General features: G+C 43.9%; 1 protein-coding gene across 1 annotated transcript in view; it reads right to left on the reverse strand.

The window, feature by feature from the left end:
* Positions 1-7600, reverse strand: part of kctd13 (potassium channel tetramerization domain containing 13) — a 34239-nt gene extending 26639 nt beyond the window's left edge. Inside the window, exon 1 of the mRNA XM_038980105.1 lies at positions 7388-7600. The gene's annotated coding sequence lies outside the window, so the exon portion shown is untranslated. The remainder of the gene's footprint in view (positions 1-7387) is intronic.
* Positions 7601-18362: the final 10762 nt, after the last annotated feature.

Here is an 18362-nt window from a genome sequence, read left to right on the forward strand (position 1 = left end):
CATTGAACAAGCATGGGAAACAGTGTTTAACTTCTTATAGCTGCAAGGGGCAGTATTGAGTAGCCAGTTAAATGGTGCCCATTTCAAACGGCCTCGTACTCAATTCTTGCTCGTACAATATGCATATTATTATTACTATTGGATAGAAAACACTCTCTAGTTTCTAAAACCGTTTGAATTATTTCTCTGAGTGAAACAGAACTCATTCTGCAGCACATTTCCTGACCAGGAAGTGGAATGTCAGAAATCGATGCTCTGTTCAACTTCCTGCCTATACATGGGCATGATACGTAAGAGTCTACGTACACTTCATACACCTTCCCCTGGTTGTCAAGAGGCGGTGAGAGAAGAAATTTTGTGTTTATCTTGGTCTGAGGTGGAATTAAAGCTCTTTGTATGACGTGACCGTCCATTTCCTGTTTCTGGAGCGCGCGAAAGGGGACATGGATTTGCCTTCTGTTTAGCTGTCGTTATGGACGACTAACATCTCCGGTTTAGATTTTATTTGATACATGTGACCATATCATCGTAAAGTATGTTTTTTCAATATAGTTTAATCAGATTATTGAAATTTTTTCGGGAGTTTTGCCGTGTTCCGTTCTCTGACTTTGTTGACGTTGGAGAGATCCGTGCCACTTGGCAAGTGCCCATGCTAAATGATGAGGGAAATTTGCCGTTCCAGATCCAAACAACGACTGTTCTGGACAAAGGACACCTTGTCCAACATTCTGACGGAAGATCACCAAAAGTAAGAAACATTTTATGATGCTATTTCTAATATCTGTCGTGCATGTGAACTGGTCGTCGGCGCCCAAGTGTTTCTGGCTATTGTGGCTACGCTAATATAACGCTACATTTTGTTTTCGCTGTAAAACATTTAATAAATCGGAAATATTGTCTGGAATCACAAGATGCCTGTCTTTTAATTGCTGTACACTATGTATTTTTCAGAAATGTTTTATGATGAGTAATTAGGTATTTGACGTTGGTGTCTGTAAATATTATGGCTGCTTTCGGTGCAATTTCTGATTGTAGCTGAAATGTAAACTATGATTTATACCTGAAATATGCAAATTTTTCGAACAAAACATATGCTATACAATAAATATGTTATCAGACTGTCATCTGATGAAGTTGTTTCTTGGTTAGTGGCTATTTATATCTTTATTTGGTCGAATTTGTGATAGCTACTGATGGAGTAAAAAACTGATGGAGTAAAAAAGTGGTGTCTTTTGCTAACGTGGTTAGCTAATAGATTTACATATTGTGTCTTCCCTGTAAAACATTTTAAAAATCGGACATGTTGGCTGGATTCACAAGATGTGTACCTTTCACATGCTGTATTGGACTTGTTAATGTGTGAAAGTTAAATATTTAAAAAAAAATATCTTTTGAATTTCGCGCCCTGCACTTGAGCTGGATGTTGTCATAAGTGTACCGGTGTCGGGCTGCAGGCCAAACAGGTTAAACCCTTTACAATGAAGATCTGTGAAGTTATTTGGATTTTTACTAATCATCTTTTAAAGTCAGGGTCCTGAAAAAGGGACGTTTCTTTTTTTAATGAGTTTATATCAATCGGTCGACCTCTAATATAAATGTGCCCATTTGGAGATCTGATAGTATTTCTGATTGGCTTCACGCACCACAGCTGTGGAGTTTCTCAAAGTAATGTTTTATTCACCTCAAACAGCAAGCAAACAGTATGTTTTTACATCCATTGAGAATTACAATAGTTCCTCAATGCATTTAAAATCTTTCCAGCCCTCTCCCTTTTGATAACCACTCAGCGTGAAAGGAAAAAAAATGACATGCTCTGATCCAGTGGAAAAGTCATGAAATTGGCTTCTTATCAGTGCTCGACTTGGACTGAAAACGGTTCCGGTACTCATATTGGGTGCTGGTACTGTTAATATTTAGGTGCAGGAGCTCCATAATATTTTTGAGCTAATAGGAGCTCAAGCAGTACAAAATGTGAATATTTATACAATGTTGCAAGTCAGCTAGCACAAGCTTTTGGCAAGACCAAAGTTAATAGTCGATACGATGTTTCAAGTTCGTTGCAGACAGGCCATGTGTAGCCAATGTGATTTATCTGACATTTTTTTGTCCTATATTTTCTACCTGCAGGCTGCAACAAAAAAAATTGGGGGGCTTTATGTAGGCAATTTTTACATAGATGGCAATAGAAGTTAAACCTAAGAAGAATAATTTTAATTTAATTTGGATAGAATTGATTAACCACATGACAATGATTTTTAGATATGAAAACGTTATTATAAATTAAACTGTTTCACGAAAATGTGCATATGAAAACCATAACTGGATCGGTAGGAAAAAAATTGCATTCCACATGAGAAAGGTTGCAGACTCCTCGTGTAGCCTTATTATTGGAAACTTCTGGAGAGTAATGGCAGAATCTGTGAAAGCCAGCAGGAGCAGGAGAATAGTTGGGTCAGGTTACATTTGTTTTCCTTCTGGTTACCTAGATAACTAGCGCCCTCGAGGAATCAAACCGTAAGCGTAAAGCATCAAACAAGCTTAATGCACATAGTTGATTTTATTAAAACACATAGGGTGTGTCTACATATGGAAAAAATATCAGTTTAAAAATGTTGCCAAATTGACATTCAGTCGACCACAATTTTTGTTTTTAGTTGGGGACAGCCCTTGTCCTCGGTTGCAACACTCACTACAGAGTTACAAACTGCCTCTGGAAGCAACGTCAGCACAAGAACTGTTCATCTGGAGCTTCATGAAATGGGTCTCCATTGGCCAAGCAGCCGCACACAAGCCTAAGATCACCATGCGCAATGCCAAGTGTCGGCTGGAGTGGGAACTGGAGTGGAGTTCCAACTTTGTGGCAACAGTTATGTGAAGACCCTTTCCTGTTTCAGCATCATAATGCCCCCGTGCACAAAGCGAGCTCCATGCAGGAACGGTGACGAGATCTGTGTGGAAGAACTTGACTGGCCTGCACAGAGCCCTGACCTAAACCCCATTAAAAACTTTAAGATGACCTGGAACGCCGACTGCGAGCCAGGCCTAATCACCCAACATCAGTGCCCGACCTCACTAATGCTTGTGGCTGAATGGAAGCAAGTCCCCGCAGCAATGTTCCAACATCTAGTGGAAAGCCTTCCCAGAAGAGTGGAGGATGTCATAGAAGCAAAGTGGGGGGGACCAACTCCATATTAACGCCCATGATTTTGGAATGAGATGTTCGGCGTCCACATACGGCGTCCACATACTTTTGATCATGTAGTGTATATAGAAAGCACTTGCATTATATAAACAGTTCAGACAAGTAGTTAGCTATCCTGGCTTTAGATACTTTAAGTTAGAGATACTGCACTCTAGCCGAGTAGGTAACGTTAGCTAGCTAGCGATCCCTCTACCTTCATCAGAAACCTGCCTTCTAGTAGGGATGTCAAACGTTCAGCCTGCTGCACAGACCCAATGGACACTCTAATCTAGAGCGCTGGGTTAAATTGTGCTTAGGAGTCTTTTATCATCTCAAAATGGTTAAACTAGTGAGAAGTATATGTGATTGAATTATTTTGCCATATCTAATTAATGTACAAAAGAGTGTACAAAACATTAGGTACACCATAATATTGTGTTGCACTCCAGAACAGCCTCAAGCCATCAGGCATGGACTCTACAAGGTGTCGAAAGCAATCATGCTCTCCATAGCCGATGTGAGCAAGACATTTAAACAGGTAAACATTCACAAGGCAGCAGGGCCAGACAGAATACCAGGACGTGTACACAGAGCATGCGCAGACCAACTGGCAAGTGTCTTCACTGACATTTGCAACCTGTACATGGAGTCTGAAATAGCTACATGTTTCAATCAGACCACCATAGTCCCTGTGCCCAGAAAGCGAAGGTAACCTGCCTAAATGGCTACCGCCCCATAGCACTCACGTCAGTAGCCATGAAGTGCTTTGAAAGGCTGGTCATGGCTCACATCAACACCATCCCAGAAACCCTAGACCCACTCCAATTCACATATCGCCCCAACAGATCCACAGATGATGCAATCTCAATCGCACTCCACACTACCCTTTCCCACCTGGACAAAAGGAACACCCATGTGAGAATGCTGTTCATTGACTGCAGCTCAGCATTCAACACCATAGTGCCAACAAAGCTCATCACTAAGCTAAGGACCCTGGGTCTAAACACCTCCCTCTGCAACTGGATCCTGGACTTCCTGACTGGCCCCCAGGTGGTAAGAATAGGCAACAATATCTGTCACGCTGATAATCAACATGGGGGACCCTAAGGGGTGCATGCTTAGTCCCCTCCTGTACTCCATGTTCACCCACAACTGCGTGACCAAGCACGACTCCAACACCATCATTAAGTTTGCTGACGACACGATGAGACGGCCTATAGGGAGGAGGTCAGAGACCTGGCAGTGTGGTGCCAGGACAACAACCTCTCCCTCAACGTAAGCAAGACAAAGGAGACAATCATGGACTACAAGAAAAGGAGGGCTGAACACGCCCCCATTCACATCGATGGGGCTGTAGTGGAGCGGGTTGAGAGTTAAGTTCCTTGGTGTCCACAACACCAACAAACTATTTTGGTCCAAACACACCAAGAAAGTTGTGAAGAGGGCACGACAACGCCTTTTCCCCCTCAGGAGACTGAAAAGATTTGGCATGGGTCCCCAGATCTTCAAAAAGTTCTACAGCTGCACGATTGAGAGCATCCTGATCAGTTGCATCACCACCTGGTAAGGCAACTGCTCGGCATCCGACCGTAAGGCGCTACAGAGGGTAGTGCGTATGGCCCAGTACATCACCGGGGCCAAGCTTCCTGCAATCCAGGACCTATATACTAGGCGGTGTCAGAGGAAGGCCCAAAAAATTGTCAGACTTCAGTCACCCAAGTCATAGCCTTTTCTCTGCTACAGCACAGCAAGCGGTACCAGAGCGCAAAGTCTAGGTCCAAAAGGCACCTTAAGTTTCTACCCCCAAGCCATAAGTCTGCTGAACAATTAATCAAATGGCCACCCTCCCTTTGTTTTTACAGTGCTGCTACTCGCTGTTTATTATCTATGAATAGTCACTTTACCACTACTTACATGTACAAATTACCTCGACTAACCTGTAACCCCGCACATTGACTTGGTACCAGTACCCTCTGCATAGCCTCACTTCTTTTTTTTCTTTTTTTTACACTTTTGTTTATTTTGTAACTCTATATTCTTAAAACTGCTTTGATGGTTAAGGGCTTGTAAGTAAGCATTTCATGGCATGTGACAAATACAATTTGATTTGACTCCAATGCTTCCCAGAGTGGTGTCAAGTTGACTGGATGTCCTTTGGGTGGTGGTGGACCATTCTTAATACACACAGGAAACTGAGCAGCGTTGCAGTTCTTCACACACTCAAACCGGTGCACCTGGCACCTACCATACCCCGTTCAAAGGCACTTAAATATTTTGTCTTGACCCTGTCAATTGACCCTCCGAATGGCATACATACACAATCCATGTCTCAATTGTCTCAAAACTTAAAAATCTTTCTTTAACCCGTCTCCTCCCATCATCTACACTGATTGAAGTGGATTTAACAGGTGACCTCAATAAGGGATCATAGCTTTCACCTGGATTCAACTGGTCAGTCTAATGGAAAAAAAACAGGTGTTCCTAATGATTTGTACACTCAGTTTAGATTGTAGAAGGCTTCTACAAATCCTCATCTAAACAACCATGTATATAGGGTATTCCAAGTTTCCCTGTGGCCTTTGAATAGTGTTAGTTTAAACAGCTTTACACCCCAAACGCTCCCTGTTCTATTGATATCGATGGAAATGATTAACAAAAAAAGTGTTGCATTACTCTTACCGCGTTGGTGACCCACTTGAATCAAAATGCAACACTTCAAAATGTAGCTAGCCATCTTCTACAAATTGTCCTCTAATTAGTGAGGTACACATTCACAGTGTGATTTTTCTAGCTGTATTAGTTTTAATAGGACGTGCATATTTCTGCATATTGGTCATTGATTCTGGACACTTTAAAACTGTTTTACATTGGGCTATTTATCAAAATGTCTAGTCAAAAGGAAGCAGTGACACAGTCATTTTCAACTTAAGTTTTAGGAATGTAACTTTTGCCTCCCGAGTGACACAGCGGTCTAAGGCACTGCATCGCAGAGCTAAAAGCGTCACTACAGACCCGGATTCGATCCCAGGCTGTGTCGTAGCCGGGCGCGACCAGGAGACCCATGAGGTGGTGCACAATTGGCCCAGCGTTGTCCAGGTTAGGGGAGGGTTTGGCCTGCCGGGATGTGTTTGTCCCATCGCGCTCTAGCAACTCCTTGTGGCAGGCTGGGCGCATGCACGCTGATTTCTGTCGCCAGTTGTACGGTGTTTCCTCCAACACATTGGTGCGGCTGGCTTCCGGGTTAAACGAGCAGTGTGTCAAGAAGTAGTGCGGCTTGGCAGGGTTGTGTTTCGGAGGAAGCATGGCTCTCGACCTTCGCCTCTCTTGCAGCTTTGGGACAAGACTAACTACCAAATGGCTATAACAAAATTGGGGAGAAAATGGGGCGAAAAGTAAAAAATAAAATAAAATAACATTAAACTTTTAATATTGCAATAATTCTTTCTGATTTATATAGTTATTATTTTCAAGGCTACTCCTCTTACACCGTTTAAGCTAGAAATTTATTTCTAACTTTAAAACGTGTAGACTGGTCTGGAATAGTGTGCTCGCATACAATTTTGAGATGGACCTTTTAGAGGTATAAAAGCTAATTGTGACATCACTCCCAACATTCCATTCACTATAAACAAATGTTACTTCTAACACAAACCAATTTCCCAACAAACTACACAAAATGAGAGCATATGAAATATTCCTCTACTCTGCATTTAAATCTGAAATCAGAACAGAATTACTCTCTGGTACCGATCAAAAACTGGACAAATGAGTGGCCACAAATTATTTCAAAAAGCTGAAGCTTCACATGTTTTCTTCATGTTAAATTATAATCTACAGTAGTTTCCAGTGGTAGTGTAGCTACTTAATCAGGTAAAACTACTGGATGAGTCCAAAAACGTGCTGTTATTTAATTTGTTTTGACGATTTCGGGTGTTTGCCATGCCTACTTCCAGGCCAGTATCATCATGTCCAGGTGAAATTTGAATGGGTAACGTTAACTGTTAGGTAGCTTTCCAGACACTGCAAAACATCTTGCTAGACACATGGAAGACAGCAAAGTAGCTCGCTACAATCACACTAGTTAACTTGCTAGTTAGTATTTGGCATGTTACCTAGCTAGCTACATTTACTAACGTCAGTTTCAAGCTACCGTACCGTCTCTGGTTGGATGCTAAAGGCAAGCCGTTAGCTAGCTAACGTACTCACCAGGCTAGCCGACTTGCTAGCTAACATTAGCGGTTAACTTTTGTGGTGGTTCCAAATCTTCAATACTATTAAAATGAGAATTTAAAACAACGGAAAAAGAAAACGCTTAACTAGGTTGCTAGCTAGTTGTACGAATTAAGGAAATACTGTGTTTAATTAGGAGGAGGTCATGTTGACATGTTTAGCTTGCTTGACTAGGTAACGTCATCGACAAGATTAGTTTATTCTTCGATGAGGTTTAACGGCGTTTGGCCTCCAATAAATGTTGCATTACCGCCACCTAGTAGACTGGAGTACAACTCCCGTATACTTTGCTTAAAAAATATATGCATAAGTAAACAAATACCCTACCATCTAACACTACACTCACAAAAAAAAAAAAATAATGGAATTATTTAAAAAATAACACCACCCTACTCCACTATTTAAATATATTTAGTTCTACCTCAGGCCAACAACCTGAAAGCATGGGACACCACCACTTAACACACCCTGTTACTCTTCTGTCTCGCACACCCAAATACCTCTCTGCAGCTGCCACCACAACCTCAATTTTCTGCAACCTATGTTTCATCCGTGCAGTACAGTTGATAACCATTGCTATAAATGCTAAAAATCCAATCTTACTGAAACATATATCACTTGTTGACCTATCCCTCTGTACTGGTACAGATCTACTACTCACACCCCTCCTCTCAGGATCCCTCCCCCTTGACCCATCTTCCTCTACTTTCTTCACTGTCTCAGCATATGACAACTTCTGCACTACTCTAACCCGGAAACCTCAACCAGCCTCTCTCGCACGGGACATTTCTGATCCCCAGCCCCATGGGCACCCTGACAATTAACACATACCACTACTTTTCCCAATGCTAAACATTAATTTGTCTCATGCCCTTCTGCACACTTCTCACACCTAGGAACCTCCCTCCTACACACTGCTGCCACATGCACATAAGCTTGAAAGGGGGGTGAGTGTAACGGATGTGAAATGGCTATCTAGTTAGCGGTGGTGCGCGCTAATAGCCTTTCAATCGGTGACGTCACTTGCTCTGAGACCTTGAAGTAGTGGTTCCCCTTGCTCTGCAAGGGCTGCGGCTTTTGTAACGATGCTTCGTGGGTGACTGTTGTTGATGTGTGCAGAGGGTCCCTGGTTCGCGCCCGGGTCGGGGCGAGGGGACGGACTAAAGTTAAACTGTTACACTAACATCACTTTGTCCGGCAAAGACTCAACATCAAAAGTCAAAAGAACAGACAATGACTCTTCTGTTCCGCCACTCATGCCACCCTGTCTGCTTCGCACCAAATGACGAGCATCACAAACACCGGGAATCTTCCCCTTCAGTTGGTCAACTTTTACATTTACTGCTACCCCAGTAATCACTCCTTTCAATGGCACCCTTTTCTTGAAAGCAAAACAATTTAAATTTCTTGCCCCCATTCATTTAACGCGCAGTGCCTTCTCCCTCTGACCAGCAGAAACACAAACAATTATCACAGACCACTTTTGGTTACCGAATCCACAGCACCCAACTCTGTTTTCACCCACCCTGAAACCACAAATGGATCAGCCAAAAGGCAAGGGTCACTCCAACTGTCACAGACTCATCTTTATCATGACCCTCGGTGCAAGCCTCGGCTCCGAGAACTTCACCACACCTACCACCTCCGATACCTCCTGTCTTCAGCTCACCCTGCTTACACTTTCTACCATTCTTCTAAAACAAACCATCTCCCTTTTTACGCAATTTTTAACCGACTCAAGCTCACCCTCTTCCTCCCTCTCTCTCTCTCAGACCTCCTCTGCCTTTTTTTCCCCCCTCCATTCCTCCTACGTATTCCAAGTATATGTCTCCTTATCAGTGGCTGCCAGTGCTGTTTATGATGAGGGATGACGCTTTTTTTTCATGAGCATGGTCTTATTTCTATTACAGCATATTGGATTACTGTCATTCATATTCCATTCAATGTAACATCGATAGGTTTAGGCTACTATATGATACTCAAATTTTCCCTATACCCATCATGGGGTTGCTACAACCTAGCCTGTGAATGAATGTTTACAACGTAAGTGCATACAGGTCGAGATACATTTTTAAGGTGACAGACAGTGACACATTCAATACCGCCTTGTAATAATTAGTCCAACAGTTGCAAACAAGAGTTTCTATAGGACAAATTCTAGGTATTTGTATCCCCGTTTCGTTTGCTTCCGTTCAAGAAAAGTTTTTCAACAGAATCGGCGGAATGAATACACACCTGATATACGCGTAAACACCACATTGTATCGGTTGTCGACCGAGGTAAAGACAGATTCAGGTTAGACATTCAACGGATATTCGCCTGTAGTTTTCCTTACGTCCACCAACAGCAGTTAGGGACCGTCAACATAGTGACGAATCCTATTTTTCTAATTTCAATATCTCTTTAACCATTACTCCTAAAACTTCCAAAACTACCCTGATGGCACACACTTTTTTTTGTAAATTTACATCTCGCACTATTTTAAATGATTTATTTAATTTTTGAAATTCAATTGCGCCTTGGTCATGTGACCCACACACCTCAAACAAGGTTCATGATGTACACGCAGTGGGCCTATACATTGCACACTCTTCTGTTTGTCCATTTGCATCTCATGAGATTTTACAATAAAAGTTTCAAATTTCAATAGCTCCTTAGTCATATGACCTACAACCCTCAAGCTACTTTCAGAATATCCACTGAGTAACCATATACAGTGGGGAGAACAAGTATTTGATACACTGCCGATTTTGCAGGTTTTCCTACTTACAAAGCATGTAGAGGTCTAATTTTTATCATAGGTACACTTCAACTGTGAGAGACGGAATCTAAAACAAAAATCCAGAAAATCACATTGTATGATTTTTAAGTAATTCATTTGCATTTTATTGCATGACATAAGTATTTGATAACCTACCAACCAGTAAGAATTCCGTCTCTCACAGACCTGTTAGTTTTTCTTTAAGAAGCCCTCCTGTTCTCCACTCATTACCTGTATTAACTGCACCTGTTTGAACTCGTTACCTGTATAAAAGACACCTGTCCACACACTCAATCAAACAGACTCCAACCTCTCCACAATGGCCAAGACCAGAGAGCTGTGTAAGGACATCAGGGATAAAATTGTAGACCTACACAAGGCTGGGATGGGCTACAGGACAATAGGCAAGCAGCTTGGTGAGAAGGCAACAACTGTTGGCGCAATTATTAGAAAATGGAAGAAGTTCAAGATGACGGTCAATCACCCTCGGTCTGGGGCTCCATGCAAGATCTCACCTCGTGGGGCATCAATGATCACGAGGAAGGTGAGGGATCAGCCCAGAACTACACGGCAGGACCTGGTCAATGACCTGAAGAGAGCTGGGACCACAGTCTCAAAGAAAACCATTAGTAACACACTACGCCGTCATGGATTAAAATCCTGCAGCGCACGCAAGGTCCCCCTGCTCAAGCCAGCGCATGTCCAGGCCCATCTGAAGTTTGCCAATGACCATCTGGATGATCCAGAGGAGGAATGGGAGAAGGTCATGTGGTCTGATGAGACAAAAATAAAGCTTTTTGGTCTAAACTCCACTCGCCGTGTTTGGAGGAAGAAGAAGGATGAGTACAACCCCAAGAACACCATCCCAACCGTGAAGCATGGAGGTGGAAACATCATTCTTTGGGGATGCTTTTCTGCAAAGGGGACAGGACGACTGCACCATATTGAGGGGAGGATGGATGGGGCCATGTATCGCGAGATCTTGGCCAACAACCTCCTTCCCTCAGTAAGAGCATTGAAGATGGGCCGTGGCTGGGTCTTCCAGCATGACAACGACCCGAAACACACAGCCAGGGCAACTAAGGAGTGGCTCCGTAAGAAGCATCTCAAGGTCCTGGAGTGGCCTAGCCAGTCTCCAGACCTGAACCCAATAGAAAATCTTTGGAGGGAGCTGAAAGTCCGTATTGCCCAGCGACAGCCCCGAAACCTGAAGGATCTGGAGAAGGTCTGTATGGAGGAGTGGGCCAAAATCCCTGCTGCAGTGTGTGCAAACCTGGTCAAGAACTACAGGAAACGTATGATCTCTGTAATTGCAAACAAAGGTTTCTGTACCAAATATTAAGTTCTGCTTTTCTGATGTATCAAATACTTATGTCATGCAATAAAATGCAAATGAATTACTTAAAAATCATACAATGTGATTTTCTGGATTTTTGTTTTAGATTCCGTCTCTCACAGTTGAAGTGTACCTATGATAAAAGTTACAGACCTCTACATGCTTTGTAAGTAGGAAAACCTGCAAAATCGGCAATGTATCAAATACTTGTTCTCCCCACTGTATGTAGCACACCCTTTTGATTGTCTATTTTCATTTCACACGATTTTACATTTTTCAAACTTTCTCATTTCAATAGCTCCTTGGTCATGTGACTTACTGGACTCAACCAAGGTTCAGAATGTCAACTGACTACCCTTCTATATTGCACACCCTTAAGTTTGTCCATTTTCATCTCAGGTGATTTTGCATGAATTTTTCAATATTTTTAAACTGTGTTGGATAGTCATAGCCAGCTAGCTAACATAGCATCCCTCTGTTTGAGCAGGGTATCTGAGTAGGCTAAACTAGCCAGCAGCATTTGCTAGCTAAGTAAGTGAAACTGAAAGTGGAAAAAAATGACAATCTCTCTTGCTCCTCCATTTTTGAAGAAATGAATTTGTTCAAAACTGTTCAACTATTGTCTTTCTCTCTCTGAGTCAATTACTCACCACATTTTATGCACTGCAGCGCTAGCTAGCTGTAGCTTTTGCTTTCAGTACAAGATTCATTATCTGATCCTTTGATTGGGTGGACAACTTGTCAGTTCATGCTCCAAGAGCTCTGATAGGTTGGAGGACGTCCTCCGGAAGTTGTCATAATTACTGTGTAAGTCTATGGAAAGGGGTGAGAACCAAGAGCCTCCTAGGTTTTGTATTGAAGTCAATGTACCCAGAGGAGGATGGAAGCTAGCTGTCCTCCGGCTACACAATGGTGCTACCCTACAGAGTGCTGTTGAGGGTACTTTCATTGCAAAACAGTGTGTTTTAATCAATTATTTGGTGAAATGTGAATATATTTAGTATAGTTTTATCTGAAAAGGATCACTTTTTAAATGTTTAAAAATATATATATTTTTGAAGTTCACTGAGGAGGATGGTCCTCCACTTCCTCCTCTGAGGGGCCTTCACTGCTCCTTATGATAATACTGCACTTCTCCTGACATACATCTTGTTCTTGCCTTCTCAAGGGACGCCGTTTAACCAGCTGTCACAATCTCCGTACAATCAGCAAGAACCCCTCGGGATGTAGTGCTCAACAGTGCATCCCACTTATAAAGCAGCTGCTTCGTCTTGATGTTCTTCTTTATCAAAAGCTACCGCAACGATTTTACATTTCAAACAAGCGCGCTCTTGCAGCCACCATCCCGACAAGATTGGAGTCCAGACAGCAACAATAAGACTTCCGGTTTTCCCGATTTTGTCTCAAAAATAAAGGTCTGCGCTAAAACGCTATATGTATACTAAATCAATATTTTCTTGCCGCTTTGCATAGTCATAGTGCATAATCTTACAAATATGTTCCAAAATTATACAATGACATTAAAAACATTACAATTTCTCAATGTACTTCACCTCATAATGTAGTAGTAGTTAATAGTCAGTATTAGTTATGTTATGTATGTGTCTGGTGCTATGCTTATAAGTGTTTCTTGGTCCTTACAGATCTTAATTTATTTTCAGTTTGCTGTATAGCTGGATGATTATAGCAAATATTTTTCTATAACTAACACTGTTCTATCTGTAATTATACTGTATGGCCTAGCGGCTTATAGCCTCATGTGTATTATACTAGTTGCATCCTCTAGTAGCTGAAAGCCTCATGTGTCTTATCCTAGTTCTGTGAAACCATAATGCTATGTGCTGTGTCCAGCAGTTGTCATACTATCTATTGGGTAATTCAGAGTTTATGACTATTTACCCATGCAACAGAACATAGCAATGCAGTTCTCTGTATATGTAATACATATTGGACTGTAGAGGAAAAAGTTTATTACCTGTCTCAGCTAAAGTGAGTTGGAAAAGGTATCTACTAACCAAATATGTTTAGTTTTGGAGGAGGACTGTGTCGTACGGACAGTTGCTGGCTTTTTACTCCGCCCCTTCCATAGCCCCCAATGCAATACACTGTATTGGAATGTCTACTACCTGTCTCAGCTAAAGTGGGGTGGAAGAGAGTCAGTAGGGTGACTTTGAACAAAAAGCTAAGTCATAAGAAGTGTTGCTGGACTTTTACTGTGGTCAAACAGCTTAAAATGGGGTTCCTGGACACTATACGGTTCAAATCTAGCACTGTGTCATAGGATGCATACAATGAGTGTACAGAACCTTAGGAACACCTGCTCTTTCAATGACATAGACTGATCACGTGAATCCAGGTGTAACCTATGATCCCTAGCTATTGATGTCACTATTGATGTCAGTGTAGATGAAGGGAAATAGACTGGTTAGCCCTTTCCTGCACTAAATGACCAAAAGCACCCTCTTTGGCCTTATGGGTGTAATGTTATTTAAAAAAATCATAATTTCATAATTCATAAATATATATTTATGTAATTTAGAACAAAAATCCGGTGTTTCTATGTCAAACAGTTTTGTTATATTTCGGTCTTCTGTGACATGGAGTACCAGTCAAAAGTTTGGACTCACCTACTCATTCAAGGGTTTTTCTTTATTTTTACTATTTTCTACATTGTAGAATAATAGTGAAGACATCAAAACTATGAAATAACGCATATGGAATCATGTAGTAACCAAAAAAGTGTTAAACAAATCCAAATATATTTGAGATTTGAGATTCTTCAAAGTAGCCACCCTTTGCCTTGATGACTGACAGCTTTGCACACTCTTGGCATAAAAATAAAGAAAAACCCTTGAATGAGTAGGTGTGTCCAAACTTTTGACTGGTACTGTACTTCATAGAAATACATAACCTCTTCTGTACTTGCGCCAACCACTTCCCTATTCGTGCCAACAGAAATGTGTAAGTCATCTATCTGCCGGTATCTTAAAAGTGTCAAAATCCAGCTCTGACCAGAAATGCCCCATTGTAAATATTGTGCTTGAGTGACATATTACAGAGCTCAATCTGTACATCTGTTTCTTGTTGCCAACAACTGGGATTTCTATCTTACTGGATGGAAAAATGGGGTCTCTTAAATGTACCATTTTATGCTACACGGGGCACAAAAATAAGAAGAATATCTGGTGTGGTGGTCCAAACAGTCTATCTAATCAATACGCCATCACATTGACTGCATTTTGTGGGTGCACCCCCTTTAGTGATTAGTTGCCTGAATAGAATATCAAGCAATGATGTCTATGTATTTAGTAGAACCTGAAAAACTTAGCTGAAGTAATGCTCATTGTGTGAGATGCTGTTTTTGCAAGTTTCACAGCTATCAGTGTGCATAACACTGACAACTGTTTGATGCCCAAATTGTGTAACCAGTGGAGTAATTGATATATAAAATCTAGTGGGTCATTATGCTGACCTATTACCAGTGATAGAATGGTCTGGTTTATCTCTATCAAAACTTGCTCTAATTCACAATGCTTAATGATGTGTCCAGGCCTCTGAACTGCGAACAAGAGAGCAGCAAAGTAAACTTTAATATCTGAACATTCTGTTCTGGATTGTGGGTCAAGATGTTTGAAGATACAGTAGTCATCACTATCCTGAGATGTAAGAAAGACTGCAAGGATGAGTTGAACAAACATTTTGCAGCTCTGTTTTCAAATCTACATATTGTTATTTCTCTATCATTCAGGAAATCCTGCTAAATGTTTCAACCTATTGACCGAATGTGTCACGATCGTCTTTAGGAGAGAGAGAGGACCAAGGCGCAGCGCGTGAAAAATACATCTTCTCTTTATTTTCAGAAGGAAAACGAAACAAAACAACAAACAGACGACCGTGAAGCTATAAATCTAGATAGTGCTGACACAAACACTACACATAGACACAGACAATTACCCACAAAACCCTAGTGCCTATGGCTGCCTTAAATATGGCTCCCAATCAGAGACAATTAATGACATCTGTCTCTGATTGAGAACCCTTCAGGCAACCATAGACACAGCTAGACTTCTATACTAAACATAAACCCAACTACTCTAATAAACCCCCTAACCTTACAACCAACCTAGACACTACAAAAACACATACATTCACCATGTCACACCCTGACCTAACTAAAATAATAATGAAAACAAAGATAACTAAGGCCAGGGTGTGACATAACCCCCCCCCTTAAGGTGCGAACTCCGGGCGCACCAGCATAAAGTCTAGGGGAGGGTCTGGGTGGGCGTCTGTCCACGGTGGCGGCTCTGGTACTGGTCGTGGTCCCCACCCCACCATAGTCACTACCCGCTTTCGTAGCCTCCTCCAACTGACCACCCGCCAACTTAACCCCACTGGATTAAGGGGCAGCACCGGACTAAGGGGCAGCACCGGACTAAGGGGCAGCACCAGGATAAGGGGCAGCACCAGGATAAGGGGCAGCACCAGGATAAGGGGCAGCACCAGGCTGAAGGGCGGATCCTGGCTGGCTGGCTCTGGCGGATCCTGGCTGGCTGGCGGATCCTGGCTGGCTGGCTCTGGCGGATCCTGGCTAGACGGCTCATGGCTGGCTGACGGATCTGGCTGCTCATGGCTGGCTGACGGATCTGGCTGCTCATGGCTGGCTGACGGATCTGGCTGCTCATGGCTGGCTGACGGATCTGGCTGCTCATGGCTGGCTGACGGATCTGGCTGCTCATGGCTGGCTGACGGATCTGGCTGCTCATGGCTGGCTGACGGATCTGGCTGTTCATGGCTGGTTGGCGGCTCTGGCGGATCCTGTCTGGTTGGCGGCTCTGGCGGATCCTGTCTGGTTGGCGGCTCTGGCGGATCCTGTCTGGTTGGCGGCTCTGGCGGATCCTGTCTGGTTGGCGGCTCTGGCGGATCCTGTCTGGTTGGCGGCTCTGGCGGATCCTGTCTGGTTGGCGGCTCTGGCGGATCCTGTCTGGTTGGCGGCTCTGGCGGATCCTGTCTGGTTGGCGGCTCTGGCAGATCCTGACTGACGAATGGCTCTAGCGGCTCCTGACTGACTAACGGCTCTGACGGCTCGGGACAGACGGGCGGCTCTAATGGCTCGGGACAGACGGATGGCTCAGACGGCACTGGGCAGACGGATGGCTCAGATGGCGCTGGGGAGACGGATGGTTCAGATGGCGCTGGGGAGACGGATGGCTCAGATGGCGCTGGGGAGACGGATGACTCAGATGGCGCTGGGGAGACGGATGGCTCAGATGGCGCTGGGGAGACGGATGGCTCAGATGGCGCTGGGGAGACGGATGGCTCTGGCCGGATGAGGCGCACTGTAGGCCTGGTGCGTGGTGCCGGAACTGGAGTCACCGGGCTAAGGACACGCACCTTCAGGCTAGTGCGGGGAGAAGGAACAGGGCATACTGGACCCTGGGAGCGCACATTAGGCCTAGTGCGTGGTGCCGAAACTGGTGGTACCGGACTGGGGACACGCATCTCAGGGCTAGTGCGGGGAGCAGCAACAGGACGCACAGGACTCTGGGGACACACAGGAGGCTTGGTGCGTGGTTTAGGCACTGGTGGTAAAGGGCTGAAGACACGCACCATAGGGCTAGTGCGTGGAGGAGGCACTGGTGGTACTGGACTGGGGCGGGGAGGTGGCGCCGGAAATACCGGACCGTGCAGGCGTACTGGTTCCCTTGAACACCGAGCCTGCCCAACCTTACCTGGTTGAATGCTCCCCGTCGCCCGACCAGTGCGGGGAGGTGGAATAACCCGCACCGGGCTATGTAGGCGAACCGGGGACACAATGCGTAAGGCTGGTGCCATGTATGCCGGCCCGAGGAGACGCACTGGAGACCAGACGCGTTGAGCCGGCATCATGGCACCTGGCTCAATGCCCAATCTAGCCCTACCAGTGCGGGGAGGTGGAATAACCCGCACCGGGCTATGAACACGTACAGGAGACACCGTGCGCTCTATTGCGTAACACGGTGTCCGCCCATACTCCCGCTCTCCACGGTTAGCCTGGGAAGTGGGCGCAGGTCTCCTACCTGCCCTCGGCCCACTACCTCTTAGCCCCCCCCCCTGGAAATTTTTGGGTAGTACTCACGGGCTTCCAGCGTTGCCTCCGTGCTGCCTCCTCATATCGCCTCCTCTCGGCTTTCGCTGCCTCCAGCTCTTCACGAGGGAGGCGATATTCTCCCGGTTGTGCCCAAGGTCCCTTTCCATCTAATATCTCCTCCCATGTCCATGAATCCTTGATGCCTTGATCCTGTTGCCGCTTGTCACGCTGCTTGATCCGGGTTTGGTAGGTAATTCTGTCACGATCGTCTTTAGGAGAGAGAGAGGACCAAGGCGCAGCGCGTGAAAAATACATCTTCTCTTTATTTTCAGAAGGAAAACGAAACAAAACAACAAACAGACGACCGTGAAGCTATAAATCTAGATAGTGCTGACACAAACACTACACATAGACACAGACAATTACCCACAAAACCCTAGTGCCTATGGCTGCCTTAAATATGGCTCCCAATCAGAGACAATTAATGACATCTGTCTCTGATTGAGAACCCTTCAGGCAACCATAGACACAGCTAGACTTCTATACTAAACATAAACCCAACTACTCTAATAAACCCCCTAACCTTACAACCACCCTAGACACTACAAAAACACATACATTCACCATGTCACACCCTGACCTAACTAAAATAATAATGAAAACAAAGATAACTAAGGCCAGGGTGTGACAGAATGTGGCTCACTACACAGCAAATTCTGATCATTGTTCATCCCTGTCTTTTTATTAAGACTGAACGATTTAGAATTTTTGGAAAAATGTGTCC

Source organism: Salvelinus namaycush, chromosome 3, assembly GCF_016432855.1.
Source record: "Salvelinus namaycush isolate Seneca chromosome 3, SaNama_1.0, whole genome shotgun sequence".
Classification (NCBI taxonomy): Eukaryota; Metazoa; Chordata; class Actinopteri; order Salmoniformes; family Salmonidae; genus Salvelinus; species Salvelinus namaycush.